Raw genomic sequence first — 10,791 nt, 5'->3', positions numbered from 1 at the left:
CACCAACATGCTAGATGGAAGAACAATTTTTAGCTTTAATTTGTCAAAAGAGAAAGTGAGTATTAATTGTTAAGAGCTCTAGGTAGGACCCAGAGTCCACCTTGTTCAATTCCCAGAGTATATGGAGATGTTAAATTAAGTCAGAAGGGTGTATATGTGTCATGACATCAGATGCAAAGTCCAAAAACGGTGTACTTCTTGGATGCCATATAGAGTTTGAACTTTTCTCTGCATAAGGAAAAGACACCAGCAATTGCCCTGATTTTTAATCTGGTGGCAGTGCCTACAACACATATTGCATTACAAATGCTATAGGTGTCACATTTGCGAAAGTTATAACTATTGCCATTCTAAATGACACAACCATTAATTTTGCTATTTTCAAAACAAACACATCAATAAAAAATTGTCATTTACAATACCAATAACTCAAACTTTCCTAATGCGAGACCTATTGCATTGCAAATGCTTGTTAACAAAGCAATTGTTCATCATATACACCAAGCTAAGTACAAACTCTCTGTCTCCTACCTCTTGCAACCTGTCATGTTCTTCCACACCATGGGTCACAATATTCATACATCGAAGCCCAACGAAAACATGGTTAACTACAGTAGAGGCTGCTAAGTGGCAGTAGTGGTGGCCAGGGGAGGGGCGGGAGTTAAAATATAAATTAAAAAAAAGAAAAGGAAAAAAAATTTAACTTGCCTGCTGGCCACCGCTTTTCCTCTGTCCTCTTCTTCTTCCGTCGACGAAGGAAGTAGGAACAGGTAGCACTCAGGCTTTCAGACTCCCATAGCCAATCATGACGCTGCTGATAACAGCGTTGTGATTGGTCTGAGCGCTGTGATTCAGCACTCAGGTGGGGTTTGGTAGCCTGGGCATGCAACACAGCCTTGTGGAGAACATGCCAAGTGTGCAAGATGGTTTGGCCGGCCCAAGACGGCTGGCCAAACCCTCATGCGTTCCTCAGAGAGTGCCCACCACTCCTCCCCCTGCTCTGTGGGCAGTCCAACCCACCCAACCCTACAGAGGATAACTACAAAATAAAATGATAATAGCATGCTGTTATATTCATTTTATTTTTCCTGTAGGGCAACACTCCTCCGCCTTAGCGAAGGAGCCGCCCCTGGTTAACTATATTTGCACTGTAATTTTCAACAACACTTCGCCCTCCTCCATTGAAGAGTCTGTAGTGCTGGAAAGATCAAAACATGGTCTGCAGCCTCGTGGCACTTCCTTCAACTGACACTTGTAGCTTCCCCTCTTACTCCTTTCTTTCCAAGCAGTAGATCACACCACTCATATTGCTTTCATTCAGTTTCACTACATCTTACAACCCTTCTCGTTCATTTCAAGGATTATTAGACCTAAGCTGATCCCCATATCTGCTGTAAGGACCACACATTTCCTAACAAATATAAACATGTTTTATTATCCAACTGTACCAGATTTGTTTTCTGTATTTTGATGGGCCAATCATAAAATTCTGCACACATGAGGTACCTTTTGAGTCATTAGTAGTTATAATTATAACCAGTGAACCACATCTCTGATGTAGAGATGATACTTTGAGCAAAAGTTGTCATTGTGACATATTTACTGTGACCAAAAATGCTCCAGAGTTTCCTGCTATAAATGTGGCCAAAAGGTTTGGACCACAAATGCCAAAGTGGTTGCTTTGCTCTGCCTAGACGGTACCTCCAGAGCAGTCCCATGCTCATGTGAGTCATTACCATTAGGAAACTGAAGAATATACTTTTTGGATGTGGGCAATTCACTCAAACTCAAAAAAACAATTCAATGTAATCGTTATATATCTAACTTACTAGTTGTAAAATTCATACAATGTTAAAAATTGTTAAACTCAGATGATATTAAGTCAAATTCTAATTGTTCCACGTTCATTTCATAAGCTAAAGCACATTTGACTACAACAATTTATAGTCCATCGTTTTATCAAACTCCTGACAGCTCCTGCTTCCAAAAGCAGTGTTTGTAATTAGCATAAAGTGTCCAGTCTCCAGATCCTGTTTCCAACAAGCATTTGCAATGCAATAGGTCTCGAAATTTCGAGATTTTGAGCTCTTGGTATTGTAAATGACATTGCATTTTAATATAATAAAATGCATTGTCATTTAAAATACCAATAGGTCAAAGTTTGGAAAAAGCGAGACCTATTGCATTACAGAGAACGCGATGTCCCTGAAGCGAGTGCTGTGCTCACCATTAAAGTAAAAAAAAAAAATGTAAACAGAACGTGGCATCCCTGAAGCAGATGCTGTGTTCAGCTTAACATTTTTAAAAACAAGAAGCAGCCACCATTGTCCCCATTATGAACAAAAGAGTGCTTACCGACATAATGCAGACCGTGTAACTAGACAAGTAAAAGGTCCAGTCTTTATGGGAGGTAACAAATGCAGACAAGGCGGCACCAAGGAGGGACTAACCAGTCTCATAACGAATTGGAAGCCAGCGTTTACAAAGGACAATGACACAAGGCAATCAAAAATATGGTCGGAGAGTGAGCTAGGCTTCAAGTCCATTCTCCAGTACTGCATACCTCGCAGCAGCGCAAGGGCTGCGCAGGCTCGACATAAAAGCAGTGTTCACAATTAGCATAAAGAGTCCAGTCACCAGATCGTGTTTCCAAAAAGCAGAGTTCGTAATTTCTTTATTTTTTTGTTATTGTTTTATCAGTTATACAAACAATACCAGCAATTGGTTACAGAACATGAAATACATCAGAGCATGATTGTACACAGTATGTAGAATGATTTCCCCTATGATAATATCATTAGAGCAGTGCCGGCAGGGCGTTCCACCGGGCGGTGACGTGGGGCAGTGGAGGGGCAGGGTGGGGGGGTGTAAAATACGGGAAACGGACGGTTATAGGTAAGTAACGTAAAAAATAAATAAAATGAATTTTGTTGCGCGCGCTCCAATGCCAAATGCAATGCGGCGCGCGCAACAAAATTTGTTTTATTTATTTTTTACGTTACTTACCTGTAATCGTCCGTTTCCCGTATTGTATACCCCCCACCCTGCCCCTCCCACACCCCACGTCACCGCCCGGTGGAACGCCCTACACGAGCCGGCACTGCATTAGAGGCATATAAGCGTGGGAAAGACATCAGCATTAAGACATATCCCACCCGATTTCCATCCCCCAGAGTTCGTAATTAGCATAAAGTGTCTAGTCTTCAGACCCTGCTTCCAAAAAGCAGTGTGTTCGTAATTAGCATAAAGTGTCCAGTTGTCAGATCCCGCTTCCAAAAGCTGTGTTCGTAATTAGCATAAAGTGCCCAGTCATCAGATCCTGCTTCCAAAAGCAGTGTTCGTGATTAGCATATAAAGTGTCCAGTTGTCAGATCCTGCTTCCAAAAGCAGTGTTCCTAAGTTGCATAGTCTCCAGTCGTCAGATCCTGCTTCCAAAAAGCAGTGTTCCTAATTTGCATAGTCTCCAGTCGTCAGATCCTGCTTCCAAAAAGCAGTGTTCCTAATTTGTATAAAGTCTCGAGTCATCAGATCCTGCTTCCAAAAGCAGTGTTCCTAGTTTGCATAGTCTCCAGTCGTCAGATCCTGCTTCCAAAAAGCAGTGTTCCTAATTTGTATAAAGTCTCCAGTCATCAGATCCTGCTTCCAAAAGCAGTGTTCCTAGTTTGCATAGTCTCCAGTCGTCAGATCCTGCTTCCAAAAAGCAGTGTTCCTAATTTGTATAAAGTCTCCAGTCATCAGATCCTGCTTCCAAAAGCAGTGTTCCTAGTTTGCATAGTCTCCAGTCGTCAGATCCTGCTTCCAAAAAGCAGTGTTCCTAATTTGTATAAAGTCTCCAGTCATCAGATCCTGCTTCCAAAAGCAGTGTTCCTAGTTTGCATAGTCTCCAGTCGTCAGATCCTGCTTCCAAAAAGCAGTGTTCCTAATTTGTATAAAGTCTCCAGTCATCAGATCCTGCTTCCAAAAGCAGTGTTCCTAATTGGTATAAAGTCTCCAGTCAGATCCTGCTTCCAAAAGCAGTGTTCGTAATTAGCATAATGTCTCCAGGCGTCAGATCCTGCTTCTGAAAAGCAGTGTTCCTAATTTGCATACATTTACCAGTCACCAGATCCAGCGTCTAAAAAGCAGTGTTCCTAATTTGCATAAAGTGTCCAGTCACCAGATCCTGCTTCCAAAAAGCAGTGTTCAAAATGAGCATTAAGTGTTCAGCCATTAATCCTTAGGCAGCACGTATGTAGCAACCAGATACTTTTGCAAATGTTTGGCGCTATCATACCACTTCTTCGGGCTACAGGAACATAATATGATCTGAGTTTAACATTGTATGAATTTAAGAACTGGTAAAATAAATAAATAAATAAAGATTAAATTGAATTGTTCTTTGAGTTTATGTGAACTTCCCACATTCCAGAAGTATATTCTTAAATTTGTTTGTGCCAGAAGGGTGACTGGCATAGTGGTTAGACTGCCCAGGGCGTGAGAATTCTGTTATCCCCGAATATAGTTTTTTTCATAGGTAAACTTAATAACTGTTCTTTTCATGAGAAAGCTTTTGAATTGAAAGTCCTAAAATTGACATTTCAGATAATGGTCTTTCATTTTTAGCACTATTTTTGAGCGTTTGTGGAGGGTTTCTATCATTTTGTGACACTGTAGTGCTTTCGAAGTGGGTCCACCTTTCTCTATAGTTCTCGAATTTTCAATGACAGGCTGTGTTTGGCTGTATCTGATAGCACTTAGTTGGTGACAATGTGTACAAACTATTGTTTCTATTGATTAACCTGTCCTGACGTGTCCTTCTGAACAAGGTATCTCTTTGGTGTATATGTTTATGGACACGTGTTCTGTAGTTCTTTGCCGTTTCTGCTATAAATGGTGGCCACCGCTTGGTCTGCGTCCACTCTTCTCAGGCCTGCAATCAGTAGCCAATGGAATAGCTTTGATGCTCTTCAGCAAGTGAGAGGGTTGAGCCATGTTGCAAGCATTAGAACACATGACTCCTAAGTAATCCGTCTACAGCCACTTGCCCCATAACTAGTTGGGATATGAACAGGCCTTCCAGCAAACAGCATTTCCGGTGTGCCTCTTAGGGCCCATGCTATAGCGGTGGAAGTCGAAGCTGGGGACCCGGGTTCGAGTCTCGGCAACGACGCTCAACATCCTGTGATTCTGGGCAAATCACTTAATCTCCCTGTGCCTAACACAGGCCCGGCTCCAGGAATTTTTATTTGGGTGGGCCAAGGGTGCATTTGGGGTTGGCCACTGCGGGCTCGATTTGTCACATATTCTATTGTATTGTATTGTAATTGCATTTATATAGTGCTTACTACCCCTGACGAGGCGTCAAAGTGCTTTTTCGGCGAGTAGCACGCTACTGCGGGACCCATAGAGGATTAGCGTTGAATTAGTATAGTGACACATGCAAGTGCATTTTAAGTGGTGGATAGGTTAGTCAGTTATTTGGATTTGGAATGATAGCAGAAGGATTATGCCTAGGCAGGCCTGCTTCAGGGCCCTCCTTTATCTCTTCTCAGTCTTACAAGGCCCAGTAAAACACACTCTTTTCCAAATCTCTTTCTAAATATTATCTCTCTCAAAAAGTGTTATTTCCATGTAATGTTCTTTTGCTGGGAAGAGGAGGTTTCTGAGGTGGGAGTTTCAGGTAAGTGACACTTCTCGGGCTCTCTCTGTGTGAGCCTTTAGGGAGAATCACTCTTTATTACTACCTCCACCTGACCCCGGACTCTGCAATGCACTCCCTTACAGGCTTGATTATCCACTATTCCTCTCCAGTGCACCTTATTGCACAGCTGACCGTGGGCCCCAGCCCCATATCAGGCACCATCAGGCTCCACTTTCATTTTTCCCAGCAAAAACATTAGTAAAATCACCTTCAAACTTAACCTTTTCGATGCTGATGACGGAACCGCTCCGTCATCAGCCGCGGTAGCGCTGTGCTGATGACGGAGCGGTTCCGTCATGGCCCGCTCGCTGCGCCTGCGTGGCGCAGTTTCCGCGCCGCTTCTGGGTGTTCCATTGAGCGGGCGGGGCCATGACCGGACCGAACCGCTCCGTCATGAGCACAGCTCAACCGAGGCTGGTGACGGAGAGGTTCCGTCACCAGCATGGGCGCGCCACGACCGCCCCGCCCCCTTAGCGCTGCGGCGGAATAGCCGCCGCAGCGAAGGTGTTAAAAATTTGAATATAGCAGTAACTATAATTAGCACGCACTTTAAAGTATGTTCCACAGTAGCTCTTATGACCTGACTGCTAATTAAATAAACAAAAACAGAAAGGCCATGACAGGTGATGCAAAAGTCTTTTTTGGCACCGCACCAATAACCTCTTTCTCCGTAAATACATTTGCTACTACCTTCCAACAGTGCTCCATATCCCTCCATGGCCCCCCTATTGACCTCCTCCTCAGATTCTCTCACTGCCACATGCCTCAAGTGCCACTCATCTCCCCTCCTCCTCATGACCTCCTCCTCGGATTCCCTCACTGCCACTGTCCACCAGTGCCCCTCTTCTCTCTGTAGCCCATCCCCCCTCATGACCTCCTCCTCAGACTCCCTCACTACCACCCTCTCCAGTGCTCCTTATCTCTCCCTAGCACCACCCTCCACCCCATGACCTCTTCCTCGAATTCCCTCACTGCCACCCTCCAACAGTGCCCCTCATCGCTCCATAGCCCCTCCCAATACCACCTCCTCGGATTCCTTCACTGCCACCCTCCAACAGTGCCCTTCATCCCTCTGTAGCCCCTCTCTCATATGCATTTAATTTGCTGTATAGCGTTACTCATATCAGTGTAGTGTGTGTCAGTACTTTACACCACACACACATTATACAGCGACAATCAATCATACAAGTATGTAAATCAGTCTCCAGGGAATGTCACATAAGCAAATGAGGTTTACAAGGTGTAGGAATCACATTTCATCCATAGTGGTGGCAGTACATTTTAAGAGGGTTTGGTCAGGGGAAACACTACCTTAGGATTTAAAGAGTATTCCATGGGGGTCAGCTTTACTGATAAAAATGTATATCTGCCTAAAGCCCCAAACATACTCGGCTGCGATAATCTCCAAAACTGTCTGTGGGTGTGCGCCCGGGAAACTGCCTCGGCCCAGGCTGACACACACACACACACACACACACACACACACACACACACACACACAACGTGTGCGTTGCACGCCTGCCTTCAAGCCCTCACTTCGAGGGCCAAAGCTCCTGTTTGGGTGGGCCAGGCTCATGTTTGGGTGGGCCTGGCCTAACAAAAAAAATGAATGTGTCCTTGTGTAATGAAACTGGTGCTATGTAAAGCGTTCTGATACCTATCTTTGGGTCTAGTTCGCGCTATATAAAACTCCCAAAAAATGTTTTTTGAAATACGTAGCACGCAGTCACGCGCATTTAGTGGCCTAGCCCAGCCTTGTATAGCCTGGGCTCACCCATTTATTGCATCGCTTCATCCGTGTAGGGCTCTGGTACACCTACGCTGGCCGTCACATCCTTGTAGGATCCCTACTCATCCTTGCTTCAGGCCTGGTTCACAGTAGCACACAATACCTACCACCCAGCAGCTCAGCGACCTCAGACAATCGCCCTGTCAAATAGAAAGCCTTTAAAAGTCACCGTCCGCCAGCCACCCCCATTCACATTAAAGACAAGCTTTTATTGGACTTGCAATTGAGGCGCGAACACTCTGGCCGAAGCTCGGCCTTCGCCCGCAGAGGTAGCAACGCATATCTTTATTACCGCACCTCCAGCGCCGATAACACCGCCAGTGATTAGCTGCCGGGACTCGGGCGCTCGCCGGGGGCCGCCGCGGCCATCCGTCTTATTTAATATAATCTTATACACTCCAGCCTGTGTCTTTTTATGTATGTATTTCTTTGATTTGTCACAGATGTGAAAGTGCCGAATTACTCTCTCGTCTCCGCCAAATAAAAAATATAAAGGAGAGGCTTAATAAATAAAGCAATTTGAGAGACTCTTAAACTGCGCCGGCCGCTATCAGCATTATACTTGTCGTCAGTCAGAGACGGTTATACAGCTGTAATGTTTATAGGCAATCAATTACCGCAGCTTTCAGCGCGCGCCCGACATCAATCTCAGGGTACTCTTGGTGAGGTTGGGGTGGGGGGTGGGGGTGAGAGGGAGAGAAGGTGCTCAAAAGGGGGGAGAGATGAAAAAAGAAAATGGACGAATGTGGAAGGCCTGGGTTGTAGCGCAGAGAAGCTGCGGTCGTTTGCAATTGCAAGTGGACTTCTTGATTAGATTATTCTGGCCACATGTGGAGAGGAGCGCTGTACTGGGTACTATGGTCCTGGGCCTTATTTATGAAGGTCTTGCGCCGCCGGTGCGTCACTTTTAAAATGGGAAAAAGTGACGCACCAGTGGCGCAAGTCCTTCATAAATGAGGCCCCTTGTGTTTACAAATGGCGCTCCCTCAGGGCACAGCAAGGTACTGGCAGTGGTAGACATCCAGACCCGTTCGTTGTGACTGCCTACAAGTGCCGTGTCCTAAAGCTCGCAGCCTGGGTTGGTACTAAGACAAGTCAGTCACAGCAAAAATACCAACTATCACCTCGATTTCAGAGCAGAGGACGGCCAGTTGTCACTTCACAGAGAATGGCAAAGATTCATGCACTCGCCGTGATTGGTATATCGCCACGGCTATGGCCCTTGACCTTCTCAGTCCAGTTGATGTGCATAATTCTCCTCACCAATGAGGGGCACTTCCAAGGGCCGGACCTCCTTTTCGCATTCCCACAGGTAGGGGTGCATTTCATCAGACACAGAGGTCTGTCTCGTATCCACGCCGGATAGTCCATCCGTCAGTTTCACTTTTTATTTGCGGAGGAATAAAAAAAAGACACAGCAAATCCAAATGTGATGTCTCCATAAGACACATTGCATGGTGCAGAGTTGTCATAAGTCTAGATTTGACGTTAGGAGCCCGGCCGCGTGAACTTCTCATGACAAGGGGGCACCATGAAATGGCTGCAATCCTTTTAGCTTGATTTAGTGGAACACGCAGACCCTGCCCTGAGATCATCCCTGGGAGAGCCAAACTGTTCAAATCAATTATGTTTCCCTATTCCTTCTCGTTAATGTAACATCTGGTACTTCTACTCATTTTGTGTGTTAGATTTGACTCAACGACTTCTATTTATACGCTTTAAAGAAATGTGCGATGTCGTTTGTATGGAAGAGGCGGTACAAATCATCTTGTGAAAGTGGAGAAAGCTTTCACTCTGTGTGAAGTTAGGGGGTTGACTCAGTGCCTCATGCTGTATGCTGTAGTGGGTGGAAGAAACTACAAGGACACAGCAGCAGAGCAATCAAGAAAATGACTGGCTAAAAACTCCCATAAGAAAAAGATTTCATGTAGAATTTTTGTAAATAAAATCAAAAGGTTTTCGCCAACACCAGACCTAAAGAATTATTGGAAAATGACAACTAATAGACAGAAGGTTAATGTAAAATGGGGAATGCATCATTTAAAACTGCAATGCGCAGTAGAATGTTTCTCTTATCCTATCTATACTCCCATAAAATTGAGACTGTACAATTGAGACAATTGTTTTCTGTTTTTGTTTGTTCGATTACTCATTTCTCTGGTAAAAGGTAAGAGTCTGGTTCTCTCCCCGAGATTTTTCTGATGTATCCCTTCTCTAAGTATTCCTATCCCAAAACGCTTGAGGCTATCACAAGGTAGAATGAAGCGCTTCCTGAAATTCCAATAATACATATCTTCCTATTGTTCATGAACCCTGGGATTGCTGCATTTTGCAAAACTGATCACCCTTTAATACATCTGTAAGCCTTCTTTAAAAATCACCACCTCTGGTACCTCTCGGTTATTAATAGCGGTGGAGGTATGAAGTATTGTGTAGGAAATATCGAGGTTCCACAGTGTCATAGCCAAAATATTGACAACATAACGTCGAGAAGCCAGAATATCTAGTTTTCTTGTACTTAAGTCCACATATATGTAATTTGACGATACATGTCTTCTAGGTGTGTAGGTGTGTAGCTAAGCATGATACATCTATACTTAAGTGTATTTACTTACCTCTATGATATTTTGGTCTGCAATATTTTTGCTGTGATATGCTGGTAACTCAATATTCCCTGCTCGATATTTCAGACTACGACCCTAAATAGGCAAATGTTTTTTTCTTTCTATTGTAAGTGGTTTGTGGTACAAATCTGCAAAACTTTGTGTAGTATTGCTAAAACAGTAACAAAGAGCTATTTGTGTATCCCGGTGTTATAAGGTGCAAAGAATGTCTAAATAAGTTTTGTTTATTTGAAGCAGACTCAGCGTATTGCTGGGCAGGGGTCCATCACCCCACTTTAGATCAAACAATAATGTCCGTGGACAAAGATTATTAAAAATGGCGGTGTTCTGGACAGTCGCAGCCGGCATGGCTCGCAGGTCGGGGACGGGGGGGATAACGCCGGGGGGAGGGGCCTAATTTAAGGATAATAATAATTTTTTTAAATTACCTTTCAGATGGCCGGATCCTGCGTCTTCTCTGCTCCTGCTCTCCTGCCGGAGGCAGGAACAGGAAGCAGGCTGCCCGGTACCCTGCCCATAGCCAATAACAACCCGGCAAGCAGCGTTGTGATTGGTTGGGACGCTACCAAGTCAGGGCTTATGGGGAGGCCATTTTCTCCATGCAGGCTGCATTGCAGCATGTATGGAGAAGGGTAGAGTGCGTATGACTGGTTTGGGCGGCCCCAGAGGGACGACCAAACAGTCTTTGCTCACTTAGG

The sequence above is a fragment of the Lissotriton vulgaris genome, unplaced genomic scaffold (assembly GCF_964263255.1).
Source record: "Lissotriton vulgaris unplaced genomic scaffold, aLisVul1.2 SCAFFOLD_570, whole genome shotgun sequence".
NCBI lineage: Eukaryota > Metazoa > Chordata > Amphibia > Caudata > Salamandridae > Lissotriton > Lissotriton vulgaris.
Note: the sequence above shows the minus strand (reverse complement) of the source record.